The sequence below is a fragment of the Acinonyx jubatus genome, chromosome B4, assembly GCF_027475565.1.
Source record: "Acinonyx jubatus isolate Ajub_Pintada_27869175 chromosome B4, VMU_Ajub_asm_v1.0, whole genome shotgun sequence".
NCBI classification, from domain to species: domain Eukaryota; kingdom Metazoa; phylum Chordata; class Mammalia; order Carnivora; family Felidae; genus Acinonyx; species Acinonyx jubatus.
The window spans coordinates 125,198,928-125,222,648 of record NC_069387.1 but is presented as its reverse complement, the minus strand read 5'-3'; the positions used below and the strand labels follow the sequence as shown (position 1 = coordinate 125,222,648).

The 23,721-nt window shown below is 46.0% G+C and overlaps 1 protein-coding gene and 1 long non-coding RNA gene across 4 annotated transcripts in view; one reads left to right on the top strand and one right to left on the bottom strand.

Annotated features, from left to right (window-relative positions):
* Positions 1 to 23,721, top strand: part of SYN3 (synapsin III) — a 464,763-nt gene that overhangs the window by 236,704 nt on the left and 204,338 nt on the right. The window lies entirely within an intron of this gene.
* Positions 13,341 to 20,908, bottom strand: LOC128316490 (uncharacterized). 2 transcript variants are annotated; one of them, XR_008300481.1, is made up of 4 exons: positions 19,745 to 20,908; positions 18,909 to 18,982; positions 17,203 to 17,588; positions 13,341 to 13,908 (listed from the first exon to the last, which is right to left on the bottom strand). It is a non-coding gene; the product is annotated as an uncharacterized LOC128316490 (long non-coding RNA). The 2 variants fall into 2 exon arrangements; XR_008300480.1 differs by having other exon boundaries at positions 18,909 to 20,908.

Sequence of the window (23,721 nt, the reverse complement as noted above, 5' to 3'; positions counted from 1 at the left end):
CAAATGTGCACACCACAATCCCCACCACTCCCTGCTGTATCTTCAGCTGAGGCTACAGATCTGTTATTTCTCATCCTGGCCTGTTTCAGGACCCCAGATGGCACCGTAAACTCCCAGGCCAGGCATTCAGGCAATCTAAACCGTGGTCACAGGAGGAAGCAAAGGAGGAGGTAGGCCTTAGTGACTATGAGAAGCTCAGCTAACATACAAAAGTATCAGGGGCTCAGCCTCTGCTGGGAACTGAGACTAAGCTCCTCACTTCACTGGGTCCTTAGCTTCCTTTCCTGTATAATGGGAGACAGTTCTGGTCCCACAGGTCCTTGGGAAGATCCAGTGAGACCCTGGAGAATAGGACTAACTCCTAAAACAGCCTTTGGGGCCCAGATCCATAGCCTAAGGAAAGCCAGATTTTTTGTGTGTTAGAACGACAAGACCTGAAAACCCATTTGTTTTCCTTCTTATTCTGGAAATTTCCTTCAGAAATAGTTACAAAGGGGGGAAAAAAACCCAACCTTTGAGAAAATAGGAAGGGGAGGACTCCTAGAGAGAAAACTTCACTGTGAGGTAAGGAGTTCTTTGCTGATGCTTTTTTGTTCTGTTTAAAAAAAGAAAGCTATTCTTCAAGAGAATGAAAAGGGAAAGGAGGGAGAGAAGCATTTTCTGCTGCAGATCTATTCAGAACTTTAAATCTCTGTCCAAGAATCCCAAGGCAGCCCCTGGAGAAAGGAAAATGCATGAGAAAAGGAGCTGGGAAACCCTTAAATAGCAATTGTGCCTTGGGTCCACCTTAACCCAGCAATAACAATAAAGATAGCTGACACTTAAGTAGCCCTTACTATGTGCCAGGTACTAACAGAAGGACTTTATTATTGATTCTTTAGAGCTCAGCCCAGCTCTGTGGGGCAAACACATTATCATAATCCCATTTGATAGGTAGGGAAATTGAAACTCAGAGAGGTTAGGTAATTTGCCCAAAGCCACACAGCCCATCCGTGGCAGAGCCAGGATTCCAATCCTTGTAGTCTTGCTGTAAGATTTACGCTCTTAACCACAATCTGGTTGGACCTTCAAGCACTGATTGAGCAGGTGCATGGGAAAGGCATCATGCTAGGTACCAGTGGGGTGAGAAGGAGGAGGAGGGAGACACGAGGAAAGAGCAAGACCCTGGTTGAGTCTTCTGAGGCAGTCCACTTTCTGGCTATGGGACCCAGGCAAGACTGGGTGAGCAACTGGGTTTTGCAGGTCTTAGTAATTTCAGTGCCTTATACAATTAAAAAACAGTTTATGGAAGGAGGGAGTAAGAGAGAGGAAAAAGGAGGGGCGGGGAGGGAGAAAGAAAAGAAATAGAAGCAATAACCAACAATAGCAGCCAGGTCTTATCAAGTGTTTATTAGGCCAGATACTGCTAAGTGCTTTTACCCACATTGTATCATTGTATTCTCATAATAACGCTCCTATGGTTAATATTATTACTTCCATTTGAAGGATAAAGAGACTGAGGCATGGAAAGCTCAGTAGCTTGTCCAAGGTCATGCAGCTGGTAAGTTGGAGAGCCAGGATTCTGACCAGGCAGTGTAATTGTAGTGCCCAGACTCCTAGCCGGTAATGAAAACAGTAAATATTTGAGGTCAAGGTGTCATTCCTCCCACTTGCAGGGTACTTGGTGGATTACAAAACTCTTGTGGCGAGGTTTCCAAGGGTGGAGATATGAACAGAAATTTCCGGCAACTTCTGGCGAGACTCAGCCAGCAATTCGTAGCTAACATTCAGGTGCAAAATGCCAAGGCTCGCAGAGATGTGAAACAGAAACCAGAGCAGCCGATGGCGCACTGCTCAGAGGCCCACTAGTGGCCTTGTCCACTCAGGCACCGGCCCGTCTTGCACAGCAATACTCTGGTCATCTGTAGTTTTTACCCTTCAGGACACACTCTTGAGATCCCATCTCATTTGCTTCCTCATCCCCCCAGGACCAGCTGCAGCCCAAGCAATTTCAGCCCAGTTCAGCAAAGCACAAACCAGTTGCAGTGTTCCACACTAGTGAGCGGGCAGCTGCTTAATTTGCACCCAGGCAGGTAGGCAGAGGAAAACAGAATTCAGGGCAGAAAGCTTTAGGAGTTCAGTCACGGCACGCCATTTCCTTCCCATGTTGGACTCGGCAATGTGAGAAGCTGAACACTGAGGCATGCGCAGCCTTACCTGAAGAGGGAGCTCTGTGTTCCGACTCCCTCTGCCATGTTTCATTCCTCTGCCCTGGTTCTCCCATTGCAAAATGGAGCCATCAGTACTTGCCCAACCTGATCATTGCCAGTGCTGAGGATTGAAGGGGTGGACAGAGATGACACCACAGCTCTAAGCTGCAAAATAATGGCTGGTAATACAGCTAATAGCCTTTTTTCCTATTTAATGCATTTTCTGGAGAGGCAGTGTGCCTTGAGGGGGGAAGCACAACGTGAAGGTCACACAGACCTGGGTTTGATTCCCAGCTCTGCCAGTAGCCAGCTCTGTGCCCTTGGGTAAGTCATTATGCGTCTCTGTGCCAGGGTTTCCTCTCTTGCCAAGTGGGAATAATAATACCCACTTCAAAGAGTCACTGTGAAGATTGGCTAAGACAGCACCCAGCTCATGGAAGAAACTTAATGAAGAGTAACTAGTAGTTCCTTGCCTCACATCCCTAGTTCTCTACCATTGTCCTCCTCTTAGGGCAGCCTTCTCTTACCTCCAGCACCAAATCACACTCCACTGTTACAAGCCAGCACCATATATCAGTTCTTTGTAGTATGCATCACACTGTGCATTTATTTGGATGATTATTTAACATCAGCCTCCTTCATTAGCCACATGGAAGCAGAGACTGTATCTATCTTAGGCCCTCACCATAACCCCACTGTCTAACACAGGCTTGGCACATAATAAGTGCTCAGTAAATATTTGCAGAGTAGATTAATACTATTAGTATCCCAATAGACTGGTGTGTTCCATTTGTTTGCAAGGTAGTGTTACAAATAAGTTTTTGTTAATAATGAAAGTCCCACAGTTTGCTGCTTATTTCCTTTTTAAGAAATAATTAAAGCATACTCAAGATTATCTGTATAATGGTGTCATCCTCTTTTGCATTTTTTTTGACCTGTTTTTCTCTCGGGTGGGGCTGCAGTTAAATGCAAGCCCTGGGGATTACATTCTACCTGGCGTAAACCCATGAGAATGTCTCCCACGGGAATGTCATTTGTCATTGGGTCTGATGGAAGCAGAAGGTTGACAAATGTGGTCTTACATCACAGATCCCCTCCACTTGTAGTCTCTAGAAAACTGGTCTAGAAAATTGGAGACAAGAATGGCCTCTCTCTCCCTCAGATGGCGGGAACATTGAGAAGTTAATGCTTCTGAGATCCTGGGGTGAAAGCATAGAATTATCTGCTTCCTGCCATAAAACTTCCTGCCTTGAGATGCTGCTTATCAAACCGTTAACCCTAATGTGTCTTGACTAGCCGTGACCTGATAGGAGCATTTTCCTCTTGATCTGGCAGCCTGCAGACCTCTAATGTAGCACGTATCACCCTCCTTTGCAATAATTTACTGTTTCCCACGTTTTAGGCAGTGTCCCCACGAACTTGTTATCTTACAGTTAACTTTTCATCACATTATGTGGCATAAAAAATTTAACTAGCAAATTAAATCCACAAATTCATGGTATTGCTTAAATAAACCCAGAGCTGGCACATAATGAGAAAAAAAAAAATGAGTCGGTTCAAAGAAAATGCTAATATTAATAGTAAACTGTTATAAGGAAATGGCAGAAATAAATGTGAAAAGCTAATGTATGAGTTTCAGGATTGCTGCAGTTATTTATTTATTTATTTATTTGCCTCTCTTCCTGTTAATTTATGAATTTCTTTGGGGGAAGAGACTGTCTTTTGCGCTTTACATGTCAAGCACTAGCACAGTCCCTGACACATTGGAGCTCAACAAATTCAGTAAATGTGGGATGCATGGCTGACTGAATGGTAGGACAAGCTCGGCATCTTGGGCCGAGTGACAAATTCACTGAGGTTGGGGTCTTCCCGGGGCATTAGGAGCAATAGTATTTGTGTGTGATAATGATCGGTAGAAGAGTGTTGGGCTGGCTCCAGGCCATGAAATGAAAGCTAACATGCCCAAATGCCAGCTTACCCCCTTCTTGGGTTCTCCCCACCAGACAGAATTCCCAGCTTCCTGGAATGAAGGAGGAGCCAAGAACATCAAAATCCACAGGCATTTTGGACAGAACACACTTGCTGTGTGGCCTTGGATAGGTCACTGAATGTCTACTTCTCTGTGGACTAAAGGAGTCATTACAGTGAATGAAACTGTATGATTCTGGGAGGGGTTGGTCTCAATTTGAAAAATTCAGAGAAGGCAAGTCAGAGGAGATACTGATAAGCTTAAGGCAGGGCTCAGGCTTGAAAAACTGATGCCTTGAAGTCCAGTGATCACCTGCAGGGTCGGCATCATGGGGGCTTTGGGGGTGACATCTGTGAGGTCACTCATGGGCACTTCTGCCCATGGGTCTAAAAACTTCCCTGTGTATGTTCCAGGGGGCAGGGGGTGGCTTCCACTTCTGGGGGCCCCACCTACCTCAGAGCAGTGTCCAGGGCAGCCTCGCCAAGCCCAGCCAGTAAGCAGATTTGCTTCTCCTTTGAATTCTTATGCTTCCCCCATGACTGCATTTTGTAGTTTACCAAACACTTTTCCTGTCCGCTGTCCCATCTGATCCCCACAGGACCCCAGAGGAGGCCACTTAGTTTACTGCCACTTAGGAAAGTGGGAATCAAATGCTCAAAGCCATGTGGTTCAGTAGAAAGAGCACCATTGGGGGCAGGGAGCTCACCACAAGGTGGCCCAGGACGTGGAACTTGGGGCCAGACCTCTGTGTTCAAAGGCCAGCTCAACCAGGTGCCGGCTGTGTGACCTTAGAAGAGTTAGATCTCTTCTCTGGGCTACAGGTTTCTCATCTATAAAATGGGAAGATAACAGTATCTGCCTCCCAAGGCTGTTGTGAATACTGAGTAAAAACTCTCTGGCACATAATAAGTGATCAGATTTTATTACCTCCTGGTTACTTTGAGGATTTATTAAGATTTATTTATTATTTATTAAGATTTATTAAGATAATGGGTATGTTCATTTCCTAGAACTCCCATAACAAAATGCCACAAACTGTGGCTTCAAACAACAAAAGTTTGTTCTCTCACATTTGTGAAGGCCAGAAATCCAAAATCAGTGTCATTGGACGGGAACCAAGGTGTCTGCAGGGTTGAACTCCCTCTGGAGACTCTAGGGGAGAATCCCTTCCTCACCTCTTCCAGTTTCTGGTTGTCGCCAACATTCCTTGGCTTGTGGCCGCATCTGCCCAACCTCTGTTTCCGTCTTCACGTGGCCCCCGGGGGAGGTTGCACACAGGCACACACGTGCTCGTGTGTGAGTGTTAATCCTCCCTCTGCCTTCCACTAATAAGGATCCATGTGATGACATTTAGGGCTCACCCAGCTAGTCCAGGATAATCTCCCTGTCCCAAGACCCTTATAACTTAATCACATCTGCAAAAACCCTTTTTTTTCAAACAAGAAACTACAAGTTTGGGGATTATGATGTGGTTATCTTTGGGAGACCATTTTTCAGCCTATCACATGGCCCTTTACAAAGTTTGCTGACCCTGTTCTAGAAGGATAGGGAAGCCACTCCCAGACTCATCAGCTCCCACCCCCTGATCTGCCTTCTAAGGCCCCACATCTCATCCTACATCAGGGTTCGCCATTTGGCCCACATCAGGGTTCGCCATTTTGTAAACACTTCCAAGGACTGCCTGTGTCTTCCTCATCCCTGCCCCCACCCTTTGCAAAAAAATAATAACAAAACAACACCAACATCTGCAACATTTTTTGATCATCGGGTCCTACTTTTATCTCTTCTATGGCCCTACACTGTCTTCGGGCACAGAAAGAATGAGAAAGGTCTTTAGCAAACAAGTTCTGTTTTCTAGTATAGGAACCTTTCTTTACCTTATTTTGCAGGCCTGATGGCCTTTCCAGATGTCCTAGGAGGATTTTGCCCATCCTCTCTGGGCTGAAAGTTCTCTCTAGACATCCTAGTCCATTCTTCCCAGCAAACAACTACCCTTCCCAAGGTGAACTTTCTCAAGCAGCAGCTTGCTAAGAAATGTACTCTACTTCCCCTTTCATTGTCTGGTCATGGAAACTGATGTTAGTTTCCAGTGACCTCCTTGGCTGGTAAAACTAGCACAAGCATGGTGATCAGTGAATGTTTGCTGTGAGAATAAATGAATACCTCACAAGCCCACGGGTTCTGCTTCATGTGGACTGGGCATCCTTTTTGCACACTCCACAAGTTTGAAAATAAACAGAGGACATTGTTCATCTTTCCATGGGGTATTTGAAATGGCTAATCATGTACCCTGAGTAGGGGCATCAGTTCTGGAGATCAGTATGTCATGTGATCCTCCCCTGCAAGGAGGGCAGACAGATGATATCTTCATTTTACAGAAGGGAAACTGAAGCTCAGAAAGGTCGAGTAACTGGCCTAACATCAGTAGGTGGCAGGCATTGGTCCTGGAGCCCATTCCCCACTTAGTATGGTTTCTGCTGGCCTGGGCAGGGTCCATGGTATAACAGGCAGAATGGAGGGTGTCCCAGGAGGGTGTCCTGGCTTGGGAGTTAGAAGGCTGCTTCTGGTGTCTTGTCCATCACTAATTCTGTGGGCGAACTTTTTCTCTCTGGTACTCAGTTTTCAGAATTTTAACATCCATGTGGGGAACAACTTCAGGAGGCCAGACTAGTTGTATAAAATAATAATAATAACAGTAATAATAATAATAATAATAATAATAATAGCCATCATTGAATTGAGCCCTCATTATGTGCCAGGCACTGTTCTAATGCTTTACATGGATTAGCTCTAATCCTCACAGCATCCTTATGAATGCTCTTATTTTAGCCAGGGGAGAAAACTGAGATGCAGAACACTTACTTAAGAACCTTGATTCAGGCCACACACATAATAATTGGGGAATATGAAATGTCAGGAATAAGGAAGTTGCTGTATTATATAGGAAGGTGAGGGAAGGTCTCTCTGATGAGGTGGGCACATGAATAAAAGCAGGAGAGAGCTGTGTGAATATCTAGAAGAATTTGTAGACTAAGGGACTATCAGGTGGAAAGGCCCCGAGATGAGGGTGTTCTTAGTGTGTTCAAGGAGCAGCGAGTGAGCAAAGGGAGTGAGAGGGAGAGTCGGGAGGTGAGATCAGAGATAGGATGGGCGTGAGGAGTGGCAGGTTGTATGGGACCCTGTAGCTCATGATAAAGAATTTCACTTTTGTTCAGAGTGAGATGGGAAGTCATTGCAGGGCTTTGAGCAGAAGAATGACATCCAACTTATGTTTGAAAGCAACACTCTGTCTGCCCTGAGGAGAAGAAATAGTGGGATAAGGGCAGAAACAGAGAGAGTGGACAGAGGTGATTGCAGTGATCCAGGAGAAGTGGTGGTGACTTGGTCCAGCAGGGGTTTGCAACAGATATGGTAGACTGTGGTCAATTCTGATCTTACTTTGAAGGTGTGGCTTATGGAGTTTGCCAATGAATTTGATGTGGGGTATAAGAGAAAGAGAAAAGCTAAGGGTGACACCAAGGCTTTGGGGCTGATCAAATAAAAGGAGTTGCCATTCACTGAGATGGGAAAGTCTACATGTCAAGCAGTTAGAGAGGTTGGCTGCTACCATATTTGACTAGCAATGCCTTTTGGGCATCTGAGTGGAGATGTTGAAGGCGTTGAACCTGGGGTAGAGAAAGAGGATTGTGTGGGGATACAAATTGGGGGGAGTCTTCAGTATGTAGGTGATAGTTAAAGTCACAAGACTGAATGAGATCACTATGGGAAGGAGTGTGGAGTGAAAAGAGCATAGACAAGAGGACTTCAAAACTTAGAGATCAGGAAGATAAGGAGGAATCAACAAAGGAGATCAAGCAGTGGGTGAGAATCAGGAGTGATGTACCAGAAGCCAAGTGAGGAAAGTGTTCCAGGGAGCTGGAGTGATCGACTGTGTCAGATGCAACTGTTTGTAAAGTAAAATGAGAATTGCAATTTGGTCATCACATTTAGCAATGTGGAGGTCATTGAAGACCTTGATCTGTGGAGGGATGAGAGAGAGTTCAGGAGAAAATAGAAGAGGGGAAGCGGAAGTAGAGATTTTGCTATAGAGGCGAATAGAAAAATAGGCTGGTAATTGGAGAATATAGGGTCAAGAAGAGGGTTTTCTGTTTAAGGGAGATACTACAGTAGCATGTTTGAATGACAACCGGAATGTTTCAACCATAAAAGAAAGGTAGATAACAGGAGAGAAAGGAGAAACTGGTGGAGCAGTGTCCTAAGATTGGTGAAAGGAAGTGATATCTGGGGCACAATGAAGAGTTCCTGTTGGTAGGAGCACAGAGTTCATCCAGAGGAACCTAAGGGAAGGCACAGTGTATGGTGACAGGTGTAAGGACAGTGTAAGGTGAGTAGATGTGGTGGTGAGAACTTCAGCAGATCTCCTCTGGTTGCTTCTCGTGCAAAGCAAGGTCTTCATTACTGAGAATCTAGAATGAGAAGATGTTAAAGGTGTGAGAAGAAAGGGTACAATGTTAAATAGTTGCCTAAAAGAATGGGACAGTGAATGTTCTAGGGAGTATACTTAGGATGACAGCAGTCCTGAGTCCTCAAACTAATGGTCTTATTCCTCTCCAGACATGTTCAGATGTGGTATATTCAAATCACCTTTGCATCTGAGACCAAAATCAGATGAAACAGAATGACATGTGTAATAGGAAGGCAAGATCAGTTTTGAACACATGTTTGAGTGCCTATGGGTTTAAATGGCCACGAAACAGATTTTATGTGTGATCTGGAGCTTAGGAGAAGGTATGGGATAAAGGTAGAGTCATCAGCAAAGAGGGAGTCATTGAAACTGAGAAAGTAGGTGTAAAGTCCAAGAAAAGAAGTATAAAGAGAAAAGTATAAACTTGGGAAACACTCCCATTTTAGGGAGTGGAAAGAAGAAAGTATTCATCAAAAAAGGCAGAGAAAGGTGCTGAAAAATTAAATGAAGCATATTCTTCCTGAAGCCTATAAATGAGACAGTTCAGTGAAAAGGAGGAAAAATCATTCAGGGAGGTGAGGGAGAAGGAGAAATACTTCTGGGTATGCCCAAAAGGAAGCCAGTACTGGATTACCTCAGAGCACTTAGTAGAAATGCAAAGAAAAGGAACTTGTGAGCAAAATATAAGGGGCATGAAAGAAAGGACCCAAGAGAATTATGTACAAATAATAGGAGCTTTGGAAAGAGAAAAAAGTAGTTCCTGGAAGAGAAGGGATACTTTAAAGATAAAATGGAAGAAAATGTTCCTGAACTAAAGAAAGCCCTGAGTCATCTGATCAAAGGGGTTCTCTGAGTCCTCGAAAGATTGACAAAATAAAGACAAAATCTGAGGATAAGTCTGAGCTGCAGAGTAAAGAGAAAAACCTGAAAAGTATTCAGAGAAAGAGAGATTACAAGCTACTTACAAAGGAAAGGGAAGGAGACTAACAATAGACCACTCGTCTGGAGCGCTGGCATCTCAAAGGCAGTGGAACAGTTTTCTCAGACTGAAAGAAATGTGCATTATACAGGATTCCCTTGCCCGGTCACAATGTCATTCCTATTAGAGGGGCTCTAACATGCAAGGACTCAAGGCATACCATCCGTATACTCTTTCAAAGGGAATAACTTAGGGATGTACTCTAGTGAAATGAAAATTTAACCAGAACAAAGATCTCAAAATGAAGAAAGAACAAACATGCAAATAAATGCGTATTCGTGCATGCGTGCGTGTGTGTGTGTGTTTTAAAAAGTCACCAGCAATTCTTTGAGAGCACAAACCTAGAAAAGCAGTTGATCAGAAGCTGGGTTGCAGGGGGTTGTAAAAGCAATAGTGAGAGAATACTCATTGAAGAAATATGGAGATAAAACAAGAAGGGAAGATTACTTAAGGAATAAAAAGAATACTTTGTTTATAAAAGCAAAGCTCAAGTATGTTTGTAGGCAGAGGAAAAGGAGTCGTGAGCAGGCAGAGGTGGAAAGTGTACAAATGTGGGACAGTCCTGAAATATAGTAGGGACTAAGTCATTGCTGATGATTTGAAAATAAGATCCCTTCTATTATGGATGGCACATGCCTTCCACTAGCTTGCATTTGAGAAGGAGGGAGAGATACTGGAATGGCCAGAAGAAGGAAAAAAGGAAGAAAGGGTGGAGGAGGGGAGAGAGGAGAAAGAAACCATTTTCTACAAATACCCAAAGATCTATCAGAACTGCATGCACAAAGCATGTACATAAAACCTTAGATTGCAAGTAACTTGTTCTGTGAGTGTTCTGCAAGACAAGCAAACATTTCTAACAAATTTTAACTTGATAAACAAGCGATGTCTTACTTTATGAATAGTATGTGATGCTGAATGTCACATGATCACAACTGAGCCAATGGTTCTTGAAATTCGCTTTGATACACAAGTGCTTTGGATTGCAAACATGCTTCCAGAATGAATTATGCTCATGAACCAAGGTTTTACTGTATTTTAGTATACATGTATTTAATTCCGCAGTCTAGGAGTGTAGACCAGTTAATGCATCATCCAGCTGGGATTATTACCCATAGCCACATAGCTAGAATGACCTCTGAATGAAGAGTACAAAGGACTGATCAGTGTTTGTTTGTTTGTTTGTTTGTTTGTTTGAGGAAGGATTAATTAAAGCATATCTGGAAGTCATGGACTAGGTTGCGTACCTGAGGAAAAGCATCAAGACATTTGGTTCTCAGTGGTATGGCACAAGTGTGGGAGCCCCATGGAGGCTGAGATGTGAACCCAGGACAAAATCGCTTAACTTTATAAACAGTATAGCATAAGGATGAGGCTGGCTACGTGATGCGTTGGGCATGACCTTATGAGCCGCAGGGATTCAAACCTTGGCTCTTACTCACTGTGGGAGCTTGAGATAGATAGATAGATAGATAGATAGATAGATAGATAGATAGATAGATAGATAGATATAAAGAGGATAATACAGGCCTTGCAGAGCTTTTGGAAGATCACATCCACTCAACAGTTTGCTTTGGAACCATGTGCCAGGCATTATTCCCAAGGCTGGGGATACTTTAGTAAAGTAGACATTCTGTATTTCTCCTCAGAGTTTCCATTCTAGGTGATTGTGAGGAGGAGAGCAAGAAAAGCTGCCTTTGGCATGAAAAGGGCAAAAGGTGCTCAATAGATCTCATTTCCACCCTGTCCCTTCCCATAGAGGCTTTCAGAAAGGCTCCATTGCTCACCCACACCCCTAGCCCTTCTCCCCATGGCTCTGAATACCTCCCCCAGTCTCCATACCACAAAGATGCAAGATTCCCTGGGTTTGAGCAAAAATCCTTGGAAACCAAGCTCTCTCATTTGGACAAGGAGCTGGAGGAAGAAGCCTAGTGCTTGGATCCCCTGGAACTCCAGGTCCCAAGTCTCAAGCCTAGCTTGTAAAGGATCACTCTACCGGTTGCCTCTCCTGGACATTCTTCCCCATGGCCTGCGATTGGTACATGAGCTCTAGTCACTTAAAAATACAGGATCACACACTCACTAGTGTATGGTCTTTTCCAAAACAAAAAACAAACAACAAAGAAAACCGCCCAATTGTATGTATGCAAAGGGATGCACACAGCACAGCCCCCAGTTTCCCCCCCTTCCTCAAGCTCTTCTCCAGTCTGCTGCCCCTGGTCAGTGTGCCTGCTGTCACACACGTGCCCAGCTCTCCCAGGGGGCCTTCCCGCGGGCCCTCCTTGCCATGTGACCTTCCTGCACTGTCACCCCCCCCCCACTTCAGTGGGCCTGTCATTTTCTCATTATGGTCACCACCCCAGACCCGAACTTGTCCTCCTCTTTCCTGTTTCCAATTAAACCTTGTCCTATCAGGGATCCTAGGCCACGTTGTTCTGCGGTCTCCAGAGAGGAGAATGACAGCATGGGAGGAGAGTGGGAGGGATTCCCACTGATTGGCCTGGTGAGCCAGGCTGGAGATATTTTGGGGGTGGGTTAAAAGCTCTAGAGACCCCAAGGCAGATGGCGTGGGCGAGCAGTGTGCAGTGGGTGTGGGCAGGGTGCATTTTCCTTCCTTGTCTCGTGCTTTCTTTTCACAGCTGCAGTTCCTTGGAGCCCTAACATTCCAGTTCCCAGAGCTAATTTTAGGTTCTTGGGACTGGCTTGTTCTAAGTGACCCTGGCCCCCGCCTTTCCCCTTTGCTCGGCATATTCATTCCGGACCTCTGGCTCACACAAGCCACGCTCTCTTGCTGGCTCTGGAATCAGTGAAGAGCAATTGTAGTCCTGGTCCCCCACCAGCTGAAAGACCCTCAGGAAGCAGGAAACTGAATAGGGGGGCGTGGAGTGGGAGTCCTGGGAGTGGACAGAAGAGGGTGGGGGTGGGGAGCAGCTTCCTGCCTCCCAAATAAGGAGATGATGTTCATCGCAGTCATGAGCTCAGGACTTCTATAGAGCCTCTAAGAGAGAGCCTTTAAGAGAGAGGACCAGGGAGCAGGAATGCGAATGAGGCCAGACAGATGGATGCCTGCCATTGCTCCGTCCACCACCAGTGCCCATTCAGTATTCATGCAGCAGGTGAACCTGGGCCTCCTGGAGTCACCATGTTCAGAGTCTCACCAGGTTCTCCACTCATGACATAGACATTCATGGAATTTTAAAGTGTAAGCCACAGATGTTATCTTCTTCATGGCTCTAATTCCACAGTGGGGGGATCCACAGCCCAGAGAGGAGATGCCACTTCCCCAGGATTGGGCATGAGTACCATGTTCTGTGAAGCCAGAGGTGGGAGCAGGACTTGAACCAGGGCCTCCTGCCCTCCAGCTCAGAGCTCTTTCGGGCACCAAGCTGCCTTCTGCTGTGGTTCTGTTCACTTCCTATCACTTGGGGGCAGGTCGCCAATTCCTCCATCACCATCAGCGGTGGGGCAATTGGGTGCCTCCCAGACTTTTTTTCTCACCCCAGCCTTGGCCTGCCTCTTTACTGAGGGTGTAATGGAAGCTCTGGGAAGCAGTGCTGTCCCCAGGAAAATGAGTGCCACCTGCTCAGGGTCCCAGCTGGGGGGACCATGCCCACTTAGAAAGGGATAAATTCCATTTCTGAACTTGATCTATGTCTCTGCCACTTCACCAGAACAGCTGATCAAGAACTGGATTTTCTTTTTTTTTTTTAATTTTTTAATGTTTATTTATTTTTAAGAGATAGAGAGACAGAGTGAGCAGGGGAGGGGCAGAGAGAGAGGGAGACACAGAATCTGAAACAGACTCCAGGCTCCGAGCTGTCAGCACAGAGCCCAACGTGGGGCTCAAATTCACAAACCATGAAATCATGACCTGAGCTGAAGTCGGACACTCAACCAACTGAGCCTCCCAGGTGCCCCAAGAACTGGATTTTCTACATCAAATTTTAGAGCTGTCAGTCATCCAAAACCCTCCCTGGCCATCAGCAGCCACTATCCCCTTGCTTCAAATCATTGCTTCTACTGCTTGAACTGCTCCTACTGCTTGAACTTGCTTTCCTAAGACTTGTTCTGCCTCCCACTTTCAGCTGCATTCATTTCCTTGCCCTCTGTTTCAGACCCTGGGCTCTCCTCACCTGGGCAGGTGAATACTAAATTCCCCCTGAGCCAGAATCTTCCAATGGCCTCTTGGGAACCTCTCAGTCTCCCAGCCACTCTCCAGCCACTCTCTTGATGGACTAGATCCCTGAGGCAGTACCATGTGGCTATCAGCATGCAGTGTTTGCATCTCAGTGTGCCCCAGTTTCCATATCTGTAAAATGGGAATAAGCAGTGTAAGGCTCTTAGTGAGGATTCAGTGAGTTCACATGATATATACAAATGTACAAATTCATTAAGCAGTACTCTTAAGATGAGAGCACTTTATCAATTTGCTGTGTATGTGATATACTTAAAAAAGAAAAGATTGAGTTTATATACTTAAATTAGTTTATACATTTGCACTCAGGGTGGCAGAGAGTAAACCCTCCATAATAATACTTGTTATAGTAGCTGCTATTATTTAAATTTGGGCTCTCTGAGGACTAATATTTCTTCCTCCTAAGTATTAAAATTTTTTTTAATGTTTATTTTTGACACAGAGAGAGAGAGAGAGAGAGAGAGAGAGAGAGAGAGAGAGAGAGAACATGAGCAGGGGAGGAGCAGAGAGACAGAGGGAGACACAGAATCCGAAGCAGGCTCCAGGCTCTGAGCTGTCAGCACAGAGCCCAACATGGGGCTCGAATTCACAGACCGCAAGATCATGACGTGAGCTGAAGTCAGACGCTCAACTGCCTGAGCCACCCAGGCACCCCATCTTCCTCCTAAGTACTTAGAGTAATGATACCTCATATTTTTCCCATGCTTTCCCATTTATGAAGCACTTCCTTGTGCATTCTCTCACTTCCGGTTATCACAACAGCCTTTGAGATGGCTATTTCCCCCCATTTTGTTTTATTTCTTTTAATGTTTATTTATTTTTGAAAGAGCGAGAGAGACAGAGCATGAGTGGGGGAGGAGCAGAGAGAGAAGGAGACACAGAATCTGAAGCAGGCTCCAGGCTCCAAGCTGTCAGCACAGAGCCCAATGTGGGACTTGATCATGACCTGAGCTCAAGCCGGACGCTTAACCGACTAAGCCACCCATGTGCCCCTATTTTCCCCCATTTTAAAGATGGGAAAGCTGAGGCTCAGAGGCACAGAGTTGACTTGCCCTAGATCATGCAGCCAGTAGTGGAGAGATGAGACTCAAGTCTGAGTGACTCTTCGGCAAGGACTTCCACCCCACCTTGCTCTGCCCATCAGCACCTCTGTTCTCAGATCTACCCAGACTTCCTGCTTACAAACACCACGTTTCCCTGACCTCGGGCATTTCTGTGTCCTTCGGGAAGTGACCTACACAAGGTCCCATGGCTTAATAAACCAAAGCTGAAATAGAACCCACATCTTCTGAATTTCCAGTCTGGCACTATTTCCTCCACAACCTTTTATCTTGTTGGCCCGATTCCAATTTAGATGCATTAAAGACTTTTTTGTTTTTCCCACTGAATTAAGGAAACCAAAGCATTGCATCAAGAATTAGGATATTATAGCATGGGTGAAGAACATACAGACACAGGCAAGAAGGTTCCAATTCATATTCCACTGCTATAACCGTAGTGCCTATCACTCAAGTCACTTATCTTACACTGTAGAGTTCAGACCCCAACCCATTCCTTCTTCAGGAAGATGGCCCCCTCTAGAATCTGCAAGGTGGGAGAAACCAATGATAAGCCCTTGCTGTGGAGAAAAGGGACGGGCAGCTGTTGAGAGTCCTCACTCCAGTTACCTGAGTCCTTCAGGATCCCCCAGGACTCTGCCTTCAGGTCTCCTTCCTCCACCACCCCTCCCTGGACAATCTCCTGATGCAGTTATTTTAAGGAAAGTTCCACAAGGCAAAAACCTCACAGGATCACTGATATTTGAAGGTTTGGTTCTTCCTGCCTCCCAATGGAGACTGGTTTTGAGGTTGTTTTGCTGAATCACTAGGCAAAGAGTAAATAAATAAATGGAGGAAGGAAATCTTGCTCAAAAGGAATTCTGTTGGTTCTCCAAAAAAACAAAGCATCTGTCATCATCAAAGGAATCTGTAGGACCTAGCCTCTCTGGGACTAGACTTCATCCTAGGGGTTCTGAGGCACCCCCACCAGAGAAGAACTTGTCCAGCCCCTCTCAGCAGTGCTCAAAAATGATGCCAACTCTCAAGGGCAAACTGGCTACATCCCAAGGCCTCTGGATGGCCTGACCTTGCTCTTGTCCTCTGTCCCCCACCAACATACGAGAAGAACCAGGAGTGAACTGCCCCTAGGGCCTGATATTCTGTGAATGTGCTGCCTTTCCTTTGGGGGTCACCACCTCTTCTGGTGCATGTGGCTTCCACCATCCACCCCTAGACTCTAGCTCATGTTTTGTTACTTCTCTGGACGCCTCACCCCCATAAAGATAAAAGGAGAGCTCTTGATAATCCATTAGTCTAAGCGCATCATCTTGCTGCCATGGAGACCAGGGCCAGGAGAGCAGCAGCTGACCCTGGGACACATAGCACCTTGTGTGCAAAGTCAAAGTAGGAATTGAAGACAGAGAGTCAGTGGACCCCACCATCTAGAGGCTGGCAGAGCCGCCATACTCTGGATGGGAGAACTGGCTGGGCCTCCCTGTCCCCTGGGAGCTCCCAGAGTTCCTGCTGGAATGAAAGAGTAGGGAGGTGAGAGATTGAGAGAAACACTCAAGGAGAACCCTCGCAGCCACCTGACCAGTTTTGAAGTCTCCTGGTTCATCACTGGTGGATAGAGTCTAATTAGAGCATCTCACTGAGAATCTTTTGCCCTGCTTGAGATCTTTCATTGCCTTAGTCCCAGTCCATCCCCATTATCCCTGGCATTCAAGGCCTTCTGACATGTTCCCCATCTTCTCTCCCAGTCCATCTTAACTCTGTGCCTCTGAACCAGTGGTGGGGAGCAGAGGAACCCCACTCTGTGCCTGGTAAATCCCAGGAGCTGGGTAGTGGGAAGTGGGCAGGCTGGGTGGACATATCCACGGTGCTCTACATGAGCCTCTGTCAAGCTGCCCCACTGTGATAGAAGGAAAGCCAGCTCAAGGAAGCACCACCCCACACTCACTCTAAGATGCGGGGCAAGTCACTCACCATCTCTGAGCCCCGGTCCCTCGTGCATGGGACATTGCTCCCCACCTCATCCCAACTTAAGATCTAATGGCATAACTTAGGGGAAAATACAACTTCTGGTATGTAGGATGTGCTCAGTAAATGTTTGCTTCTCTCCTTCACCTGAACAACAGGGTGGAGGAGTAGAATGGAGGGAGCTCACTCTCCTGGAATGTTTGGAGGGCCTCGGGGATGTGCAAGGCACTGGCCTGTGGTGGGCAAGTGTGGGTGGCAACGTGGCTCCTCACCACTGCCTCTGTCTAGACAAGGGCCTCAGAATTGCTGAGTCTCAAGGTTGAAAGGAACCACCTATCCAAAAGGTCAAGTAGTCTAGTCAGATGCTGATTTGAAAACAGTCATCTGTTACCTTTTCCATGATCCAGAATTTCATCCCAGCCAGATCATAGCAGGACTTTGATTTTTATTGTCAACTAATTGTTGTTGAGCTCATTCTACACATCTCCAGGCTTTCCCCTCTTTGTTCATTTAATCTTCTCAAATTGAAGCCCCACAGTATGACCAGCATTTCACTGTGAGGGCATTGAGGAAAGTTAAAAAATTTTCCCAAAGTCACACAGCTAATAATTTCATTGCACAGATATTTGTTGATCAGCCAGTATGTACCAGATAGACCTGGAAACACAGCAGCAAGCAGTGTAACCTGGATTCCTAACTGATTCTGGATCTTTCCACCTTCTTTTCCTTGCAGCCTTTTCCATCCAGATGCCACAGCTAACTCCAGGGCTTGAATACCTTAGAAAGATATTAAGAGGTTGGGATATAATCTTTGAGTAAACCTTAAAAATATGATCATTGGTTCTCCACGGGGGCAGTACTGTCCCTCAGGATGCAGTTTGGAAACTTTGGGTTGGCCCTTACTGGGAGGGTGCAGGGATGTGCCTGGGACAGTCCTGTACCCCACAGGGCCATTGACTATCCCACCAGACACCACACAGATGAAAACCCGTTTATAATAATCTAAGCCTAGGACTGAACTCCACATTATTTTGCACACAAAGCGTTTCAACAGGGAGCAGTTTTAATATATGCTCCCCTGCAAATGCAACCACCATGTAAATTCAGGGCAGACTTCACTTTGTGTTGTTGGAATCTTACCAAGAGTTGTTTTAACAAATCATATCACCAATGGCAACCCCACTCCTGGCCTTTGAGTTGCTAATGAAACATCCAAATCAGTCCACATTTGTAGATGTTAAGATCATGGCTATTTTATGCATAAATGCAAGCATCAGACTATTTCATTATGTCTTCCAGTGTAGTCACAGGAGAGTGTTTATAAATGGAAACATGTTATTTTATTATAAATTATTTTTATTTAATTTTTATTAGGAATTATTTCTACTTGATTTCTCATATTATATTTAGGGCACCCTATTAATTTTTTTTTTATTGTGCATGTAGGTTAACCAGGAATTTCATTTCCACATAGTAAAAGGGCATTACACAACATTTGTTAAAGAAACAGCATGGGTCTGAGAAGGTGGGGGTGGCATGCTACAGTGAGAGAAGGATTACTACCTGCAACAGAAGGGCCATGAGCCCTTCCTTGCCACTCTGTCACTCCATCATTCCATCAAGGACAGAATGGCAGCTGTGCTTCCAGAACTTGGAGTAGACTTGGGCATGATTACCTGGCCTTGAAAGCTGTCTGTTGTTAATGTATATAACTGGATGGAAAGGGCAGAGATTGGTGTCAAAAGACATGAACCTGAATCTTGGTTCTGCTAGTTCCTGAAAATGAAACCAACCAAAACCTCCCTGGCCTTTGTTCCTACATGATAGAGGGAGTACTTTGAACCAGGATGAAGGTATCTTGTGGTATAATATTCCATGGCTCCAGGATCAGTCTTTGAGGGCTCTGAAGGTTCCTTATGCTTCTGGAAGAGTGCATCAGTACAGTGGGTCTGGGGGCAGAGGTGGGGTGGAAGTGATAAGACATCTACCAGGTTTGAACCTGGATATGCCACCTTTGGGAAATGCCAAAATGACCTGTGGTATTTTATTTCTCTCTTAGCTTTCGTCTCAGTAAAATGGGAATTAGAATGGTCTTACCTTTTGGGGGTTAAGATGACAGTTGGGGTGGTAACAAATAAAATCTGCAATGGGTGCTGGAGCTTAGTAGTTCTCTGTAAATGTTAGATGTCAGTTCCCTTCCTCCAACCTCCACACCTTCCTCAGCCTCCCCAGACCAGTTCCCAACCTTTGCCCCCTGCACTGTTCTTCTGTCCCTCCCATCCCAGGATAGGGCTGGGAAGGGAAGGGAGTGGAATTGTGCTGAGTCTCCATCTTGTCCCTGCACAGAGAGCAAAGATTAGAAGTCCCCACACACTAGGGAGTTTCCACTTCCCTCTCTGGCCAGCTGTGGGGTCAATGGGGAGAAAAGTGACTAAGATAGGGAGAATTTCTGGAGTCCCTCTGGCCCTGATTCAAGACCTCACCCACTGGGAAAAGCAGAGGAAAGTAGTTTCTCAGCCTGGAGATTCTGGACAAGGGGTTGGCCGATAAGAAATGGAGACTCTCACCTCCCTTTTAGCCAATGTTCAAGGTGCAAGGCATCGAGGTGTAAAACTGTATTGTATGCTCAGAGAATGTTTGAGAACTTGCTGGAATGTATAATGTAGATGCAAAGGGGGAAGGGAGATCCAGGTGGAAGAGCTGAGACAGGCCAGATATAGAAGAACTTTGTTTGGTCAGAGCTGGAATCTTCACATGGCAGGAGGTCTGTGGCAGCAGAGGATGGCTCAGTTGGCCATCTGGGACTGGGGGGGAACTAAACTGTATGGAAGGGGAAAGAAACACAGCCACCTTCCCCAGACAGCCCCTCTCCCACAGTGCTCCCTAGAGGGCATCCTTGGAAGCAAGACCTTCAGACAGGAGCTCCTCCTTACCCAAGCCAGCTCTGGAAGACGTGTTCCCGTGGAGGTATGAGTGATTCAAGCCAGCTCCTCCAGAAGCCACTTTATTTCAACAGGCACCAAAACTTTCTTCCAGGGGACTGGTTTTCCAACTATGCCATGCCCTGGGGAAGCATCTCAGGACAAAGGGGAGGTTGAACCGACAGGCCCTGATCCTCTGACCCAAATCACATTGGACATTGGTGACTCAGACCTGAGGAGACAATGGTGCTCACAGGGGCCCACCTTTCAGTAGAGACCAACAATCAAAGAAGGCCATGAGCAACTCCAGGCAAGGATAGGGACCTGAGGTGTCTGGGAGTAGGAGGGGCACTTCTGCCAGCCCAGGGAGGTGGGGGTGTTGAGGTGGTGAGGAAGAGAAGGAGGTGAAGTTGAGAAAAGCCTGGAGGAACAAAAGGGGATCAGCTGGTTAGAGAAGAGGTGAGGAGGCCATTCCAGGCAGAGGGAGCTGCTCATGCAAAGCCCTGGAGGTATGGCTCACCACCACGGTCTAGGGGCTTCAGGTGGCTACAGAAAAGTATAGGGATGGAAAGAACTGTGTTGGAGTTAGGCGTGTCTGTGTTCAAGTCACTGCTCTGCAGCCCAACACCTCTGTGAGCCTCAGTTTCTCACCTGTAAAACGGGGATGATTCCTTATCAGAGTGTCCATGAAGACAGGCTCCGTGTCGCTTTTGTTTGCCCAAGGCCTAGAACAATGCCTGGACCAGGATGATCCCTCAGTCTGTGTTTGCTGAATGGATGAAGAACATAATGCCTGTGAAGTGTCTGGCATAAAATAGATGTTCAAGAATAAAGATGTCTTTGAAGTTGGGGTCATAGAGCATAAGGTTGTAGATAAGAATGGTAAGGTGGTGAGGACCTTGGATGCCAGTGATCCAGACTTTTTTGAAGCAGTAGGGGCAATGGAGGATCTGATGGGCCCCAGGGTCACTAGTCATAAGCCCCTGTTGGGGAGTCTGATTGTGCCTGAGGCCCTCCCTGAAGTGGAGCCAACCCTTCCCAAGACCCTTCCCCTGGGAAGCTCTCCATGATTCATTGTCACAGGGTGGTCAGGGTCTTCCAGAAGCTCCTCTGGAGACAGCCTGAGTCAGGGATTGGCAATTTCTGGATGTGATCAAATACTAACCCCTGGGGTTGGTCCTGCTGCCTGATTTGAATGTCACACACCGGCAGGACCCATAACCTTTGACCCTTCCATGCACTCTGACCTATTGACCCTGCCTGGCTCTAATGTTTGGTTTGCTTTGCAGAAGGGAGGGCTTAGGCTGAGATGGAGCAGGGCAGTGCTGCCCCCTATAGCATGTCTTACTCAGGGGTCCAGAGGCTCCTGTTGGCCTCAGCTGGAGGTTCTGGGACTAGGCTCACCACCACCATAAGGAAATCCGTGTTGTTCAGGGCTTAAACAGCCCTGATTCCGGGGAAGGCCATGACTTTCCCCAGAGTTCGCAACTTCTCCCTTGAGTCCTGGGGCTTTGGCTCACCTCCCTTCATATCTCTGCTCCCCCCTCTACCCCTCTGTCAGCAAAGCCAGCTCGTGCACTTCCTACAGCATCCACTGCCCCTGGCACATCAGCCATGCCCGTGTCATCTCTGTCTCAGACCCTGTTCTAGATGCAGAAGAGATTGACAATGGAATCAGGACTCCAGAAGGAATATAAATTATTAGGCAACGGTACTGACTGCTTGGCTGTCTGTAAGCTAGGAATAATAGAGCACTTCTGAAGGTTGCCGTGAGGATTAAGTGAGACAATGAAATACTGGGAAGAGATAGTGGAGAGCTAACACATGGCAAGCACTCAGTAAAAAGACAGGTAGTAGTAATAGTAGTAGTAGTATTTGAAATAGTAGAAGAGGCAGCCACAGCAGTAATGGTGGTGGTGGTGGTGGTAGTAGTAGTAGTAGCAGTGATGGTGGTGGTAGTAGTAGTAGCAGTAGTGGTGGTGGTGGTGGTGGTGGTAGTAGTAGTAGTAGTCAGTAGTAGCACCAGACGTAGTAGCAGCAGGAGCAGGGATAGGGGTAGTAGTAGTAGAGACAGCAGCAATGGTAGTAGTAGCAGCAGCAGCAACAGCAGTAATGGTAGTAGTAGTAGTAGTAGTAGTAGTAGTAGTAGCAGTGATGTTGGTGGTGGTAGTAGTAGCAGTGACGGTGGTGGTGGTAGTAGTAGCTCCATAGTTTTGCCTTTCCCAGAATATCATATAGTCAGAATCATTCTGTATGTCACTTTTTCAGACTGGCTTCTTTCACTTAGTAATATGCATTTAAGGTTCCTCCTCATCTTTTCATGGCTTGATAGTTCATTTCTTTTTAGCACTGAATAATATTCCATTGTCTGTATGTATCGCAATTTATTTATCCGTTCACCTCCTGAGGGAGATCTTGATTGCTTCTAAGTTTTGGCAGTTATAAATAAAGCTGCAATCTGTGCAGGTTTTGGAGTAAACCTAAGTTTTCAACTCCTTTGGGTTAATACCAAGGAGCATGGTTGCTGGATCATATGGTAAGACTATGTTTACTTTTGTAAGTAGTCACCAAAGTGTCTTCCAAAGTGGCTGTACCATTCTGCATTCCTGCTAGCAATTTGTGAGAGTTCCTGTAACTCCACATCCTTGTCAGCATTTGGTGGTGTCAGCATTCCAGATTTCAACCGTTCTAAGAAGTGTGTAATGGTATTTCATTGTTGTTTTAATTTGCATTTCCTTGATGACATATAGTGTTGAGCATCTTTTTACATGTTAATTTGCCATCTGTCTATCTTTTTTGGAAAAGTGTCTGTTCAGGTCTTTGGTCCATTTTTTAATCAGGTTGTCTCTCTTCTTACTATTGAGTTCTAAGAGTTCTGTGTTTGGCATAGCAGTCCTTCATCAGATGTGTCTTTTGGACACTTGCCTCCCTGGCTCTTCCTTCTCAGTCTCCTCTACTCTTTCATTCATGCTGTCTGGGGTCTGGGGTCTGTCAGGACTCAGTGCTGACCTCCTCTTTTCTCTACCTGAACCCACGCATCTATTCCTTTGTCAACCTCACTCAGTATCATGATTCTAAATGAGTTCCAGACTCATGTATCCAAGACTGCTATGCATTAGACATCTCCTCAGGACATCCAACAGTGATTCAATTTCACATGTCAAAACTGAACTCTGGTCTTTCCCCCAAATTTGCCTCCCCTCAGCCTTCTCCCATTTAACTTGGGAAGCTCTGTTTTCAACCTCAAACCTTAGGGTCTTCCTTGAGTGTTCCCTCCTTCCCTACCCCTTCTCCCTCCTAATCAATCCATCAGGAAATCTATAATCCTTACTGTCAAAATCTATCCGGAATCCAGAATCCTACCATCTCTCACTTGGCTATTGCAGTCCCCTTCTAACTGGTTTTCCTGCTTCTGCCCTTGCCAACTTTCAGTGTATTCTCAGCAGAACAGAATGGCACTACAAAATGTGGGTTCACCCTCAGATGAACACAAAGGAAGGGAAGCAAAAATAATATACAAACAGGGAGGGGGACAAAACATAAGAGACTCTAAATTTTGGAGGACAAAAGGGGGTTACTGGAGGGGTTGTGGGAGGGGGGATGGGCTAAATGGGTAAGGGGCATTAAGGAATCTACCCCTGAAATCATTATTGTACTATGTGCTAACCAACCTGGATGTAAATTTAAAAACTAAATTAAAAATATGTGGGTTCACCCTTCCACTGCTCCAAACCCCCGGTGCTTCGGGCTCTGTGCTGGATGTAGAGCCTGCTTAGGATTCTCTCTCCCCCTTCCTCTGCCTCTCTCTCTCTCTCTCTCTCTCCCCCTCTCTCAAAAACAAAAACAAATAGATGCCTATTTGGCCCTGACTAGCTACCCTCAAGAAAAGCTCAACATCCCAAGTTTGACCTGGGACCAGTCACTTTTTGTCTGTCTCCAGCCAAATTTGAAACCCTACCAAATTAATGTTTATCATTTTCCAGAGAGAG